The following is a 13,816-nucleotide window of genomic DNA, read 5'->3' on the forward strand; positions in this document are numbered from 1 at the left end:
AGGAGGAAACACATAAAAAAGCTATGGAAATGCACAAGCTGTCAGAGTCAGAAGCTTATTCTTCTGACAGAAGGATTGAAGGGAAAGGAAGAGAGATGAAGGAAAAGGACTTGTGAAGTTTAGTAAATGGGAAGAGTTACAGAAAAGTCACTATAGACCCCACGTCACAGGAGACACACTGCTCTATATGGCAAGTAAAAACTAATTGTTGGAGCCTGTACCAGATAAGATTTGAAAACCTGAGAACTTGAAGGTGGAATGTGGGGTAATAAGGAAGACAGTGATTACTTAAAAAATGGAAAAAAACACCATGCAAGAATCAACAAAAGGTTGGTGGGGAATATACAGATCAGAAAATAAAAGATACAGAAAAATAAAAGGGAGCAAAGAAAAGTTATAGTTGCTGGGAAAAAAGCTGGCACCACAGAAATTAATGTAATTTAGGTCAGGGGGTTGGTGAGAACCAATCACATTTTGTAATGCCAGTTCCCACCTGTGGAGTTCTAAAAGCTAGTATCAGGAGGGAGAACAGAGATGGCACATGTGGTGAAAGAGGCACCAAGGTCACAACTGGCATGTTATAGAATGTGCTCTGCTACAGGATATTATTTGTTATTAGTATACATCCTCTGTCTAAGCACATTCATCCCATCTGCTAACTAAGTGATAGTCATACTAATGTAGAAGACTCAAAAATGTTTATATAGTAGATGGTACACAGCATACGTTCGCAAGTGGCTCTCTCTGCAAACTGGTACACGTAGATAGGAGTGTGCAGGACAAGTCTTAAAACAGAAATGGTCACAGTGGTAGGAGCCTTAGGGGAGGGAAATGGGTGCAGAAGCAGTGTAGGGCCTGACCATAATACTGCAGAGATTGGTTGGGAGACCAGGTGGAGGGGGGACTAAAAGCTATTCTAGATGTGAAGGGCAAAATGTCTGATGGAGTGGCTGTCATTTCAGAGCACAGTTTTAGGAAGTCATAACCTCGCTGAAGTACTTTATTAATACATTCAAGACAAGGATGGTACTGAGCGACAAGAGGTGTACTCCTAAGTTGATATTTGGAGGGACCAGAAATACTAAGAGTGGATGTGATGGCTTGGATAATCTGCTTTTGAGATGGGTTGGTGGGATACTTATGTTCAGTGAAGGCTGAAGTGAAAATTATGGTCTACTGCTGTAAAGAGTCTGCATCTGAACAGATACATTTCCCATGAATGCCAAGGCTGTATGGGGGGGGGGGGGGGAGGGGGAGGCAATGTTTGACATGAAAATGATGGCAACTGTGAAAATGTAAGCACTTTCCTTTGTTTGTAGCTTAAATATGAATGGTGCCATGAGTGAGGATAAAGTCAACCTCAAGGAAAGTGGGGTCAAGATTTGGAATAGGATCATGTGAATTTTAAATGGGAGAATGTATTTAAAGATTCCAAAAATTTCAACAGGTCAGCCTCACCATGAGTCCATACTGCAAAGATGTCATCAGTGTATCTAAACCAAACCAGGGGGAAAAGGCTTAAAAATTCCAGGACAGGGCCTACTTTGTCTCAAATGCTATGCAGCCAGAAGTATCACTTTGCAACACCAAAAGGAAACCTACATTGAACACTCTGGTGAACAGTTAGAACCCATTCCCTAACTTACTCCATTACCACAACCTCAAAATCACCAATAACAAGCTTTCCAAGAAATTCTAAATCCAGCATTGCTTCACCACCCTTTCTCAGATCCCTACAACATGACCCTAACCTGAACTCTGCTGAATTCCAAGCATTTCACTGCGTAATAACTGATGTTCCCATCAGTATCCTCTCAGTGAACAAGGTATATACCACTGTGGTACCTGACTGATGGAAGTATGTAAGGGATGGTCTACACCTGCTATCTGACACTTCTACATTCAGCATCTGCCATCAAGATCACATCCTCATTATGCAAACTGGCCAATAGTCCCTCTTTAAAATGTCAGGCACCTCACAAGGACTAACACCTCAATCTGTAGAGTGTCGTTGCTGACCTGTACCATGCAGTCCCACCTTTTACCTTCTTCCTAAGATTCACAAAGCCAATCATACAACCAATCCCAAGTTGCTTGCTTCAGAGCACACACTGAACATGTCTTTACCTAGGTTGATCAAGATCTGCAGCCTACAGAGACTCCGCTCCTATATTAAAGACACCAACCATTTCCTAGATTGCCTGAAATTTGTGCCTGTTCCACTTTCACCACACATCTTGTTTGTCGCCACTGATGCCACCTCCCTCTAAGCAACATTCCCATGTACACAGTCTGTCTGCTGATGAACATTACCTCAACCAGTGCCCACCTGATTTCAAACCTTGACACCCTTCCTGCTGGACATTAATCAACTTAATACTTGCAAACATGAACTTTACCATTGAAGGGCAGTCATACAAACAGGTCAGGTGTTAAAGTGTTAACACAGTCCTGTCATGGAACTGAACCAGAATTAAGTGTTCCATGTTGGGTGAGGTAGGTTGTAAATACACTATTGGCCATTAAAATTGCTACACCAAGAAGAAATGCAGATGATAAACGGGTATTCATTGGACAAATATATTATACTAGAACTGACATGTGATTACATTCTCACGCAATTTGGGTGCATAGATCCTGAGAAATCAGTACCCAGAACAACCACCTCTGGCCGTAATAACGGCCTTGATATGCCTGGGTATTGAGTCAAACAGAGCTTGGATGGCGTGTACAGGTATAGCTGCACATGCAGCTTCAACACGATACCACAGTTCATCAAGAGTAGTGACTGGCGTATTGTGACGAGCCAGTTGCTCGGCCACCATTGACCAGACGTTTTCAATTGATGAGAGATCTGGACAATGTGCTGGACAGGGCAGCAGTTGAACATTTTCTGTATCCAGAAAGGCCCGTACAGGACCTGCAAAATGCGGTCGTGCATTATCCTGCTGAAATGTAGGGTTTCGCAGGGATCGAATGAAGGGTAGAGCCACGGGTCATAACACATTTGAAATGTAACGTCCACTGTTCAAAGTGCCGTCAATGCGAACAAGAGGTGACCGAGACGTGTAACCAATGGCACCCCATACCATCACGCCGGGTAATATGCCAGTATGGCAATGTAGAATACACGCTTCCAATGTGCGTTCACCGTGATGTCGCCAAACACGGATGCGACCATCATGATGCTGTAAACAGAACCTGGATTCATCCGAAAAAATGACGTTTTGCTATTCGTGTATCCAGGTTCGTCGTTGAGTACACCATTACAGGCGCTCCTGTCTGTGATGTAGTGTCAAGGGTAACCGCAGCCATAGTCTCCGAGCTGATAGTCCATGCTGCTGCAAACATTGTCGAACTATTCGTGTGAATTGTTGTTGTCTTGCAAACGTCCCCATCTGTTGACCCAGGAATTGAGAAGTGGCTGCACGATCTGTTACAGCCATGCAGATAAGATGCCTGTCATCTCGACTGCTAGTGATGCGAGGCTGTTGGGATCCAGCACAGCATTCCATATTACCCTCCTGAACCCACCGATTCCATATTCTGCTAACAGTCATTGGATCTCGACCAACGCAAGCAGCAATGTCGCGAAACGATAAACTGCAATTGCAATAGTCTACAATCCAACCTTTTTCAAAGTCGGAAACATGATGGTACGCATTCCTCCTCCTTACATGAGGCATCACAACAATGTTTCACCAGGCAACGCCGGTCAACTGCTGTTTGTGTATGAGAGATCAGTTGGAAACTTTCCTCATGTCAGCACATTGTAGGTGTCGCCACCAGTGAATGCTCTGAAAAACTAATCATTTTCGTATCACAGCATCTTCTTCCTGTCAGTTAAATTCACGGCTGTAGCACGTCATCTTTGTGGTGTAGCAATTTTAATGGCCATTAGTGTAGATTTTCAGTTGCTGTTAATTATATAAAATGAATTTTGGTTATTGCGTAATTTTTGTTGCTCCTGAAGTACTTTTTTGCACTGCTTTCACATCTGTTATTCATTTTTTCCACCACATACAGTTTCTTCACAAATCAGGTAACGTAATTTTTCATTTTAACCTCAATTCCATAGAGAGAAACTTTATTGCAAGTAAGGGAAATGTTATTTTGTTGAGTGGGAGTAGTTGGCCATACACTAGTCTGGCTGTTAGTTGGGAAACTTTAGTTCATTTTTGACATGTTATAAACATGAGTTTACATTTGTGCTGTTAAATTTATTTTTGTCATTTCTTGGAAATGGTGTTCCCGTGAATGTTTGAACAACATAAATGTATTCTGTTATGTTTGTGGTAACAAGATAATTGCTAAGCAAAGACAATATAGGGTATGTATTTTTGGAAAAAGAATTTGAAAAGGACAACCTCATGTTTATAACAATGATTATTAGCAGAATATGGAATCGGTGGGTTCAGGAGGGTAATATGGAATGCTGTGCTGGATCCCAACAGCCTCGCATCACTAGCAGTCGAGATGACAGGCATCTTATCTGCATGGCTGTAACAGATCGTGCAGCCACTTCTCAATTCCTGCGTCAACAGATGGGGACATTTTCAAGACAACAACAATTCGCACAAGCTGGTGACACATTTGTGTCCTCACACTCGTCCAAAATTGTTAGGTGGATTAACTGTCCATAATATATTTATACATACGGCCTTTACGTAATACAGTCACAATGCTACTCATACTTGGTGGGCGTACGCATGGTGTGTAGTCTCTTTGAGTTCCCAACACAGACAGACTGACAGACAGACAGCTAATAATTAATTAGTGTTTGCTGGATTGCTCATTAATAATCATCTTTGGTCTCTATATCTTTCATCATTATCACAGATGGTATTCCTATCTAGTAGTCAGAGACAGCATCATTTAATTGACTTAAAAATTACTGCCACAACAGAAAATTAATAGTTTCATGAAAAATGTCCACTACACATACTTTGGTATAAGGCTTCGTGTATGAGACGAAAGTGGGGTGCCACACAGGGCATGTTGTACATGTGTTGAGAAACTAAGACTGTGGAAAAATGAGAAGAGGAAATGAATGCCTTTTGCACTTCCCATGGCTTGGATGGAATTATAAAAGTTTTGTATGGTTGCTATTTTTGTATGGTTAATGTTGAAGGCCATAATGCAAAAAGTAAGAATGATATAAAATACCCTAACATTTCTTCAGCCGAATGACCAGTAACACATAGTAATTCTCTCCCTGTTCCAGTTCCATGTACGATTCTTGAAGATTTGCAACAGGAGAGCAGATCAGAACTTGAATGTAGTGATGCTGGTGACTATAAGCCAGAAGCAGGTTATGCACAAAAATTATTTAGTCAAAACAAAATACACACATCAAAAAAAGTTTTGCATCAACCCGTTTTCCAGAACTCCTGAAGGTAGATGTTGACTGTGAATATTGTGTCACAGGCACAGTCCCTATGTAAACAACCATACATGAGCAGCGCCTGTTAGATGGAGAGGGCCTGACAGCCAATCAGTTCCAGTCATTCCACCAGGAAGGAGGTACGCATCTCGTGTTGTCTGTAGTTCAACCATGTCTAGACGGTCAATACCGTGGTTCGATCGCATCCGCATTGTTAGTTTGTGCCAGGAAGGGCTCTCAACATGGGAAGTGTCCAGGTGTCTCTTAGTGAACCAAAGCAATGTTGTTCAGACATGGAGGAGATACAGAGAGACAGGAACTGTCGATGATATGCCTTGCTCAGGCTGCCCAAGGGCTAATACTGCAGTGGATGACCGCTACCTACGGATTATGGCTTGGAGGAACCCTGACAGCAATGCCACCATGTTGAATAATGCTTTCCGTGCAGCCACAGGACATCCTGTTATAACTCAAACTGTGCACAATAGGCTGCATGATGCTCAACTTCACTCCCAACATCCATGGTGAGGTCCATCTTTGCAACCACGTCACCATGCAGCGCAATACAGATGGGCCCAACAACATGTCAGATGGACCGCTCAGAATTGGCATCATGTTCTCTTCGCTGATGCGGTCGCATATGTCTTCAACTGAACAATCGTCAGAGACGTGTTTGAAGGCAACCTGATCAGGCTGAATGCCTTAGACACACTGTGCAGCAAGGTGGAGGTTCCCTGTTGTTTTGGGGTGGCATTATGTGGGGCCGACATATGCCACTGGGGGTCTTGGAAGGCACTGTAACAGCTGTACGATACATGAATGCCGTCCTCAGATTGATAGTGCAACCATATCGGCAGTGTATTGGCGAGGCATTCATCTTCATGGACGACAATTCGTGTCCCCCATCATTCACACCTTGTGAATGACTTCCTCCAGGATAACGACATTGCTCGACTAGAGGGGCCAGCATGTTCTCCATATGTGAACCCTATCGAATATGCTGGGATAGATTCAAAAGGGCTGTTTATGGATGACGTGACCCACTAAACACTCTGAGGGATCTATGCCGAATTGCCATTGTGGAGTAAGATAAACTGTACCAACAGTGCCTTGATGAACTTGTGGATAGTATGCCACGATGAATACAGGCATGCTTCAATGCAAGAGGACGTGCTACTGGGTATTAGAGGCACCAGTGTGTATAGCAATCTGAACCACCATCTCTGAAGGTCTCACTGTATGGTGGTACAACATGCAATGTGTGGTTTTCATGAGCAATAGAGAGGGGGGAAATGGATGTTTATGTTGATCTCTATTCCAGTTTTCTGTGCAGGTTCCGGAACTCTCGAAACAAAGATGATGCAAAACTTTTTTTGATGTGTGTACATTATTTATCTTGTTGACTGAATCTGACAAAAGGTGCTACTGAATTGCTTGGCTCAAGATTGAAAGCAAAACATTTACTACCTGGAGTATCGTTCTCCTACTACAGTAGCAGAGAAAAGTAATTAATAAAATTCTTTAAAGGAGACCATGAAAGTAGTAGTGCTATAGGCATTGTGGAACACTTTGTTGGCGTTTGTGATGATATGTTACTTAGGTCATTTATCTAGTGACATCATTATCCTTATCAGTGATGTCAATTGCTGTTATCAGTGATGTCTTCTTGATCAGTGTGAAGACACACACATTTCCCCCTCCCCTCACCTCTCTCTGTCTTTAACAAATCATAGCACGGTATTAAAAATTGAAGATGGCAGAAATAGCCCAAATACGTTAGTGGAAAATTGAAAACCCTGTTCTCCTCCCCTGTCTGCAACCAATCACTGCACAGTACTCCTTATCTGTAGCCAATCATAGTGTGAAAAATCCAAGAAGGCGGAAATTGCACAATTGTATGAATGGAAAAATTGAAACCCTCTCCCCCGCTTACATGGAAACCGAGCCCAATAGTGTGCCTTATACCCCTCCTCCCTCTCTTCTTCAGAATGTGGCATCACTGCCTCCTTATCTCCATACAATTACAGCACAGCAAGATCTTGGAAATAGACACATTGTGTGCTTTATACGCCTTCTACTTCCAACCAGTCAGTGCATAGAATTAAAATGCTGTCAAATTACATTATTTCTGATGAACATATCAAGTAATGCCCCCTCCCCCCTCCTTATCTCCAGCAAATCATAGCAAAGTATTTTTTAAAAATGCAAGAGATGATGGAAACAAACCAGTTGTATGCTCCCCTTCTTTTTTTCCACCCAGTCAAAGCATAGTATTTAAATAATATGTAAAAATGGTGTCAGATAGTTATATATTTTTGAGTCAAATATATTCATTATTTCCTAGAAACTCAAAGATATTAAACTTGAATGTCTTCATTATTTCATTGAAAGTCGAAGATATTCATTATTTCTGGCCTAAAAAATGACGCCAAGTTACATAATTTACTTACACACTGAATGTGTTCCTTATAACCCACCCCTTCCTTTTTCGAGGACTGTATCAAACGTCCCATTATGACTGTAACAGACTAGTTGTGTTTTGTATACCCCCCACACCCTCTCTGGTAAACCCTATACTGTAAAAGATAAATGCTAATTGCAGGATTGAGGACGTGAGCCTGGTACTTACCACCCACACATTGGTCTTGTCTTTCCATCGTATTGCTAGAACAGCATCTTGCGATCAAAAATTTGTTCCCCCTTCTTGGGTTTACCTCTTTGAGAGCACTGGGGAATCCTTTTCTGTTTTGCATCATAGTCTCCAAAGATCAATGTTGGCTTTAGCCAGTTCTTTGACTAGCTGAACACTGATATAGAACTGGTCAACATACACTGTGTGGCCCTATTATGGAGCATGCCAAGCAATCACTTCACCACTGCAGAAGCACTGTTGTCCAAGTTATCATCCCTTCCATGGCATATGTAGTTTTGGACTGCAAGAATGCATACCATATTTACTCGAATCTAAGCCGCACTTTTTTTCCGGTTTTTGTAATCCAAAAAGCCGCCTGCGGCTTAGAATCGAGTGCAAAGTAAGTGGAAGTTCTGAAAAACAGGACATAACAGAACCAATCGCTTAAAATTTCACATGAATTGCTTTGATCCATATTGTTTTAGAAGTTAGACTTACCAGGACTTCATTTATTTTCTTGCATTTCATAATCAATGTCACTATTTAAATCCAAAAAGATCATCATCGTCCATAGTTTCAGCAAGTACTTCTTCGCGGCCGGGTTGGGGATTTTCTCTGCCTGTGACTGGTTGTTTGTGTTGTCCTCATCATTTCATCATCATCATTCGAGGCAGTGGCTGGACTGTGTAAAAATGGGAACTTTGTATGCGTCAAGACAGTGGCTGGATTGGACTGTGTAAAGAGAAATTGGACTGTGTGAAAATGGGAACTTTGTACGTGTGCTGATGACAATGCAGTAGAGCGCCACAAAACCAAACATCACCATCAAACATCAAGTACTTCTTCAATCATTTTTTCAAGTTTTGCATCATTATCACATATCATTTTGATTAAAAAGATAAACAGCCTAACACAAATAATACTAGTGACATAAGCAATGATAAACAAACAACAAAACATCAAAGAACATGTAACAAACAAATGATAATCATAAGCAAATTCTTTCAGAAATATATATCGATGTATCACTGTACTGTGTTATGCCCTGCTATCCAACACCGAAGTGATGAACTAAAATCATTAAAGAATATGTGGGTTGCAGTGGGAATAGTAATATTATGTTTGAACATAAAAACTATGTGGAATGTTGTGCAGCATAATATTATGGTGACTGCGTTTTCTCCTTTCCATACATGATGTAGTATTGTGGTAACCACATGGTAAGTGCTAGAGATCCAGTAACACCTGATACTTAAGGCATAACCACTAATATGCAGGTAGTGAAAGGCTTTCCAGGGGGCCGCATGTAAGGCTTCAGGCCTCCCCGGTTAGTCTGACAAACAGGTTCCAGGTGATGTGTGTGGCTGACACTGTCACTGCGCCAGATGCCATCGCCTGTCCTCTTTCAGAGGAATCCTCTCAGCCTGCAAGCCCCTGACAATCACAGAGGGTGGGATTATTGATAGTTGGGAGCTCCAACATTAGGCACATTATGAGGCCCCTTAGGGACATGGGCTGCCAAGAAGAGGAAGACAGCCAGTGTGCACTCCGTGTGCATGTTAGGTGGTGTATTCCAGACTCCCGGATGTCATTAAGAGTACAGGGTGCAGCCAAGTGCAGGTGGTGGCTCACATCAGTACCAATGATGTGTGTCACTTTGGATCAGAAGATATTCTCTCTGGTTTTGAGTGGCTAACAGAAGTGGTAAGGGCTGCCAGTCTTGCTTGCGAGATGAAAGCAGAGCTAACCATTTGTAGCATAGTCGATAGGACCGATTGCGGACCTCTGATACAGAGCCAAGTGGAGGCTCTGAATCAGAGGTTCAGACAGTTCTGCGACCATGTAGGCTGCAGATTCTTCGACTTGCGCCAAAGGGTGGTTGGGTTTTGGGTTCCGCTGAATAGGTCAGGAGTCCACTATATGCAGGAGGCGGCTATACAGGTAGCAGGGGCTGTGTGGCATGGACTGGTCAGTTTTTTAAGTTAGAGGGTCTCAGGAAAACACAAAAAGGGTTTCAGTCACAAAGGGTGCAAACTGAGCATAGGAAGGACGTAGATACAGGAACCAGTTGTAAATTGTTGTAGCTGTGTTGGGAAAGTACCACAGCTCCAAGCACTAACAGAAATCACTGATGCTCAAATTGTTATAGGCAATGAAAGCTGGCTAAAGCCGGAGATAGCTCAGCCAGAATTTTTGTGAAGGACTTAACAGTGTTCTCAAAGGATAGGCTAAACGAAGTTGGTGGTGGTGTGATTGTTGCTGTTGGAAGTATTTTATCTTCTTGTGAAATTGAAGCAGATAACTCCTGTGAGTTAGTATGTGCAGAGGTCATTGTTGGCAACTGGAATAAAATAATAATCCGATCCTCTTACCAACCTCCCAATTCACGTGATACAATTGCTGAAAGATTCAAAGAAAACTTGAATTTGATTTCAAACACATATCTGACTCATACAATAATAGTTGGTGGTGACTTTAAATTACCATCAGTATGTTGGTGAAAATACATGTTTAATTTCAGAGGTACACATAAAACATCATCTGACATTGTGCTAAATGCATTCTCTGAAAATTATTTCAAGCAGTTAGTTCACGGACCTCGCGTGAATAGTAAACGGTTGTGAAAACACACTTGATCTCTTGGCAACAAATAGTCCTGAGTTAATAATGAGCATCAAAACAGATATAGGGATTAGTGAACGCAATGTTGTCATAGTGAGATGAATATTGTAACCCCAAAATCTTCAAAAATATACCTATTCAAAAAATCAGATAAAAATTTCTCTTGATGCCTTCCTAAGAGACAATCTCCACTCCTTCCAAATTAACAATGTAAGTGTAGACCAGATGTGGCTTGAGTTCAGAGAAATAGTATCAGCAGAAAATAAGAGATTTATACTAAATAAATTAACAAACGATGGAGCTGATCCTCCTTGGTACACAAAATGGGTCGGAACACTGTTGCAGAAACAATGAAACAAACGTGCCTAATTTAAACAGGCACAAAATCTCCATGAGTGGCAATCTTTTACAGATGCTCGAAGTTTAGTGCGGGCTTCAATGTGAGATGCTTATAATAGTTTCCACAACGAAACTTTGTCTCAAAACCTGGCAGAAAACCCGAAGAGATTCTGGTTATATGTGAAGTATGTTAGCAGCAAGACACAGTCAGTGCCTTCTCTGCACGATACCAATGGAGATACTATCTGCCAATGCAGAGTTACTAAACACAGCCTTTTGAAATGCCTTCACAAAAGAAAACAAAGTAAATATTCAAGAACTCGACTCAAGAAAAGCCGCCAACATCAGTAACAGAAAAGTAGATATCCTCGAATTAGTGAAGCAACCTAAATCACTTAAGAAAAGCAAGTCTTCTGGTCCAGAATGTATCCCAATTAGATTCCTTTCAGAGTATGGCGATGCAGTAGCTCCATACTTAACAATCATATACAACCGTTCGCTCAATGAAAGATCCGTACCCAAATATTGGAAAGTTGCACACGTCACACCAATATTCAAGAAAGGCAGTAGGAGTAATCCACTAAATTACAGGCCCATATCATTAACATTGATATGCAGTAGGATTTTGGAACATATATTGTGTTCAAACATTATGAATTACATTCGAAGAATACTGTCAATTGACACGCAGTCAACATGGATTTAGAAAACATCATTCTTGTGAAAGACAACTAGCTCTTTACTTGCATGAAACATTGAGTGCTGTTCACAAGGGATTTCAGATTGATTCTGTATTTCTGGAAGGCTTTTGGCACTGTACCGCACAAGCATGTTGTAGTGAAATTGTGTGCTTATGGAATATCATCTCAGTTATGTGATTGGATTCATGATTTCCTGTCAGAGAGGTCACATTTCGTAGTAATTGACAGAAAGTCATCGAGTGAAACAGAAGTGATTTCTGGTATTCCCCAAGGTAATGTTATAGGCCATTTGCTGTTCCTTATCTATATAAATGATTTGGGAGACAATCTAAGCAGCTGTCGTAGGTTGTTTGCAGATGATGCTGTCATTTATTGACTAGTCATGTCATCAGAAGATCAAAATAAATTGCAAAACAATTTAGAGAAGACATCTGTATGGTGCAAAACTTGGCAATTTACTCTAAATTACGAAAAGTGTGAGGTCATCCACATGAGTGCTAAAAGGAATCAGTTAAACTTCGGTTACATGATAAATCAGTCAAATCTAAAGGCCGTAAATTCAACTAAATACCTAGGAATTACAATTCTGAACAACTTACATTGGAACACATAGAAAATATTGTCTGGAAGGCTATTCTAATCATAGACTGCATTTTATTGGCAGGACACTTAGAGAAAATAACAGATCTACTAAGGAGACTGCCTACAATACACTTGTCCATCCTCTTTTAGAATACTGCTGCATAGTGTGGGATCCTTACCAGATAGGATTGACAGAGCACATCTATTAAGTTCAAAGAGCAGCACATTTTGTATTATCGCAAAATAGGGGAGAGAGTGTCACTGAAATTATACAGGATTTGGGATTGATGTCATTAAAGCAAAGGCGTTTTTTGTTGCGGCGGGATCTTCTCACGAAATTCCAATCACCAACTTTCTCTTCGGAATGTGAAAATATTTTGTTGAAGCTGACCTACAGGTGGAGAAATGATCACCATGATAAAATAAGGGAAATCAGAACTTGTACAGAAAGATATAGGTGTTCGTTCTTTCCGCGTGTTATATGAGATTGGAATAATAGAGAATTGTGAAGATAGTTCAAAGAATCCTCAGCCAGGCACTTAAATATGATTTGCAGAGTATCCATATATGTGCACATATATACCTCTGTCAGGAAAGTGTTACTCACAAAAACGTTCTCAATACAAAGCCCTCCAACAGATTCAAATCTTGTGAGAGAGAGACCATTGACTGCTGCATTACTCTCTGATAACAATGTAATTGGAAGTCAGCCCCCTTTCCACTGTACAGATAATGGGTGGGATGATATTCCAGGGATGAACTCCATATATATGTACTACAACTGCTGTTATCATCATAGAATGATTATAATGTTGGAGGACGGAATCTACCCTTGTCACTTATCTGGTAATAAATGTGCAATCAATCACTTAAAAATGACTGGTTGCATATTTATTACCAGATAAATGCCAGTTTAAATCACAGTCACCGTTTGTCACAAGAAAAACATGATCTGTGGTGGAACTACTACTTACCGATCGCATGCGCAGAAGTATTATTGTTATTCACTGTACATTAAATTCCCTCTCAAGCTGGAGGCGGGAATGAAGGTACAAAAGGATTCTATCCCTGCGACAGGATCTAGTTCTTTGTGTGCAACATTTGATCTACGGTTCACTGATATCTATTATCAATGTCGTTGTTACACTGTGGAAAAAAAACTGTAGTTGTGTTGACTCAATAATGCCTTTCATTTATATTACAATGTTGTTGGCTAACTAAAATATACCATTGTGGGCAGAGAAGTTTCTTACATAATAAAATCTATTACCTCCGTATTTGTATGTTTAGCATCATTATCTTAGGTGTAGAAGGACCTGGTACTTTCTCAGATTTGTCTCAGGTAGGAAGATCTGAAGCGTGGAATTGAGAAAAGAGAAAAGTCATGGAAACATCTAAAATTAACATTCCTGCTGCAATCAGTTTGTAAAAGGTTACATTTAGTCTGCTAAGCTCAATGGCAGTAATATTCACATTCAAAACAATGCTCCATTGCAAATTTGATTTTGTTGCTACCCTATATCAGCCTATCCATGAAGTTCTGGCATCATGTACAAC

At 40.9% G+C, this 13,816-nt stretch overlaps 1 protein-coding gene across 2 annotated transcripts in view; it reads left to right on the forward strand.

Moving 5' to 3' along the window:
* Positions 1-13,816, forward strand: part of LOC126461650 (parkin coregulated gene protein homolog) — a 95,543-nt gene that overhangs the window by 47,641 nt on the left and 34,086 nt on the right. The gene's annotated exons all lie outside the window — the stretch shown is intronic.

Source organism: Schistocerca serialis, chromosome 1 (assembly GCF_023864345.2).
Source record: "Schistocerca serialis cubense isolate TAMUIC-IGC-003099 chromosome 1, iqSchSeri2.2, whole genome shotgun sequence".
Taxonomy (NCBI): Eukaryota; Metazoa; Arthropoda; class Insecta; order Orthoptera; family Acrididae; genus Schistocerca; species Schistocerca serialis.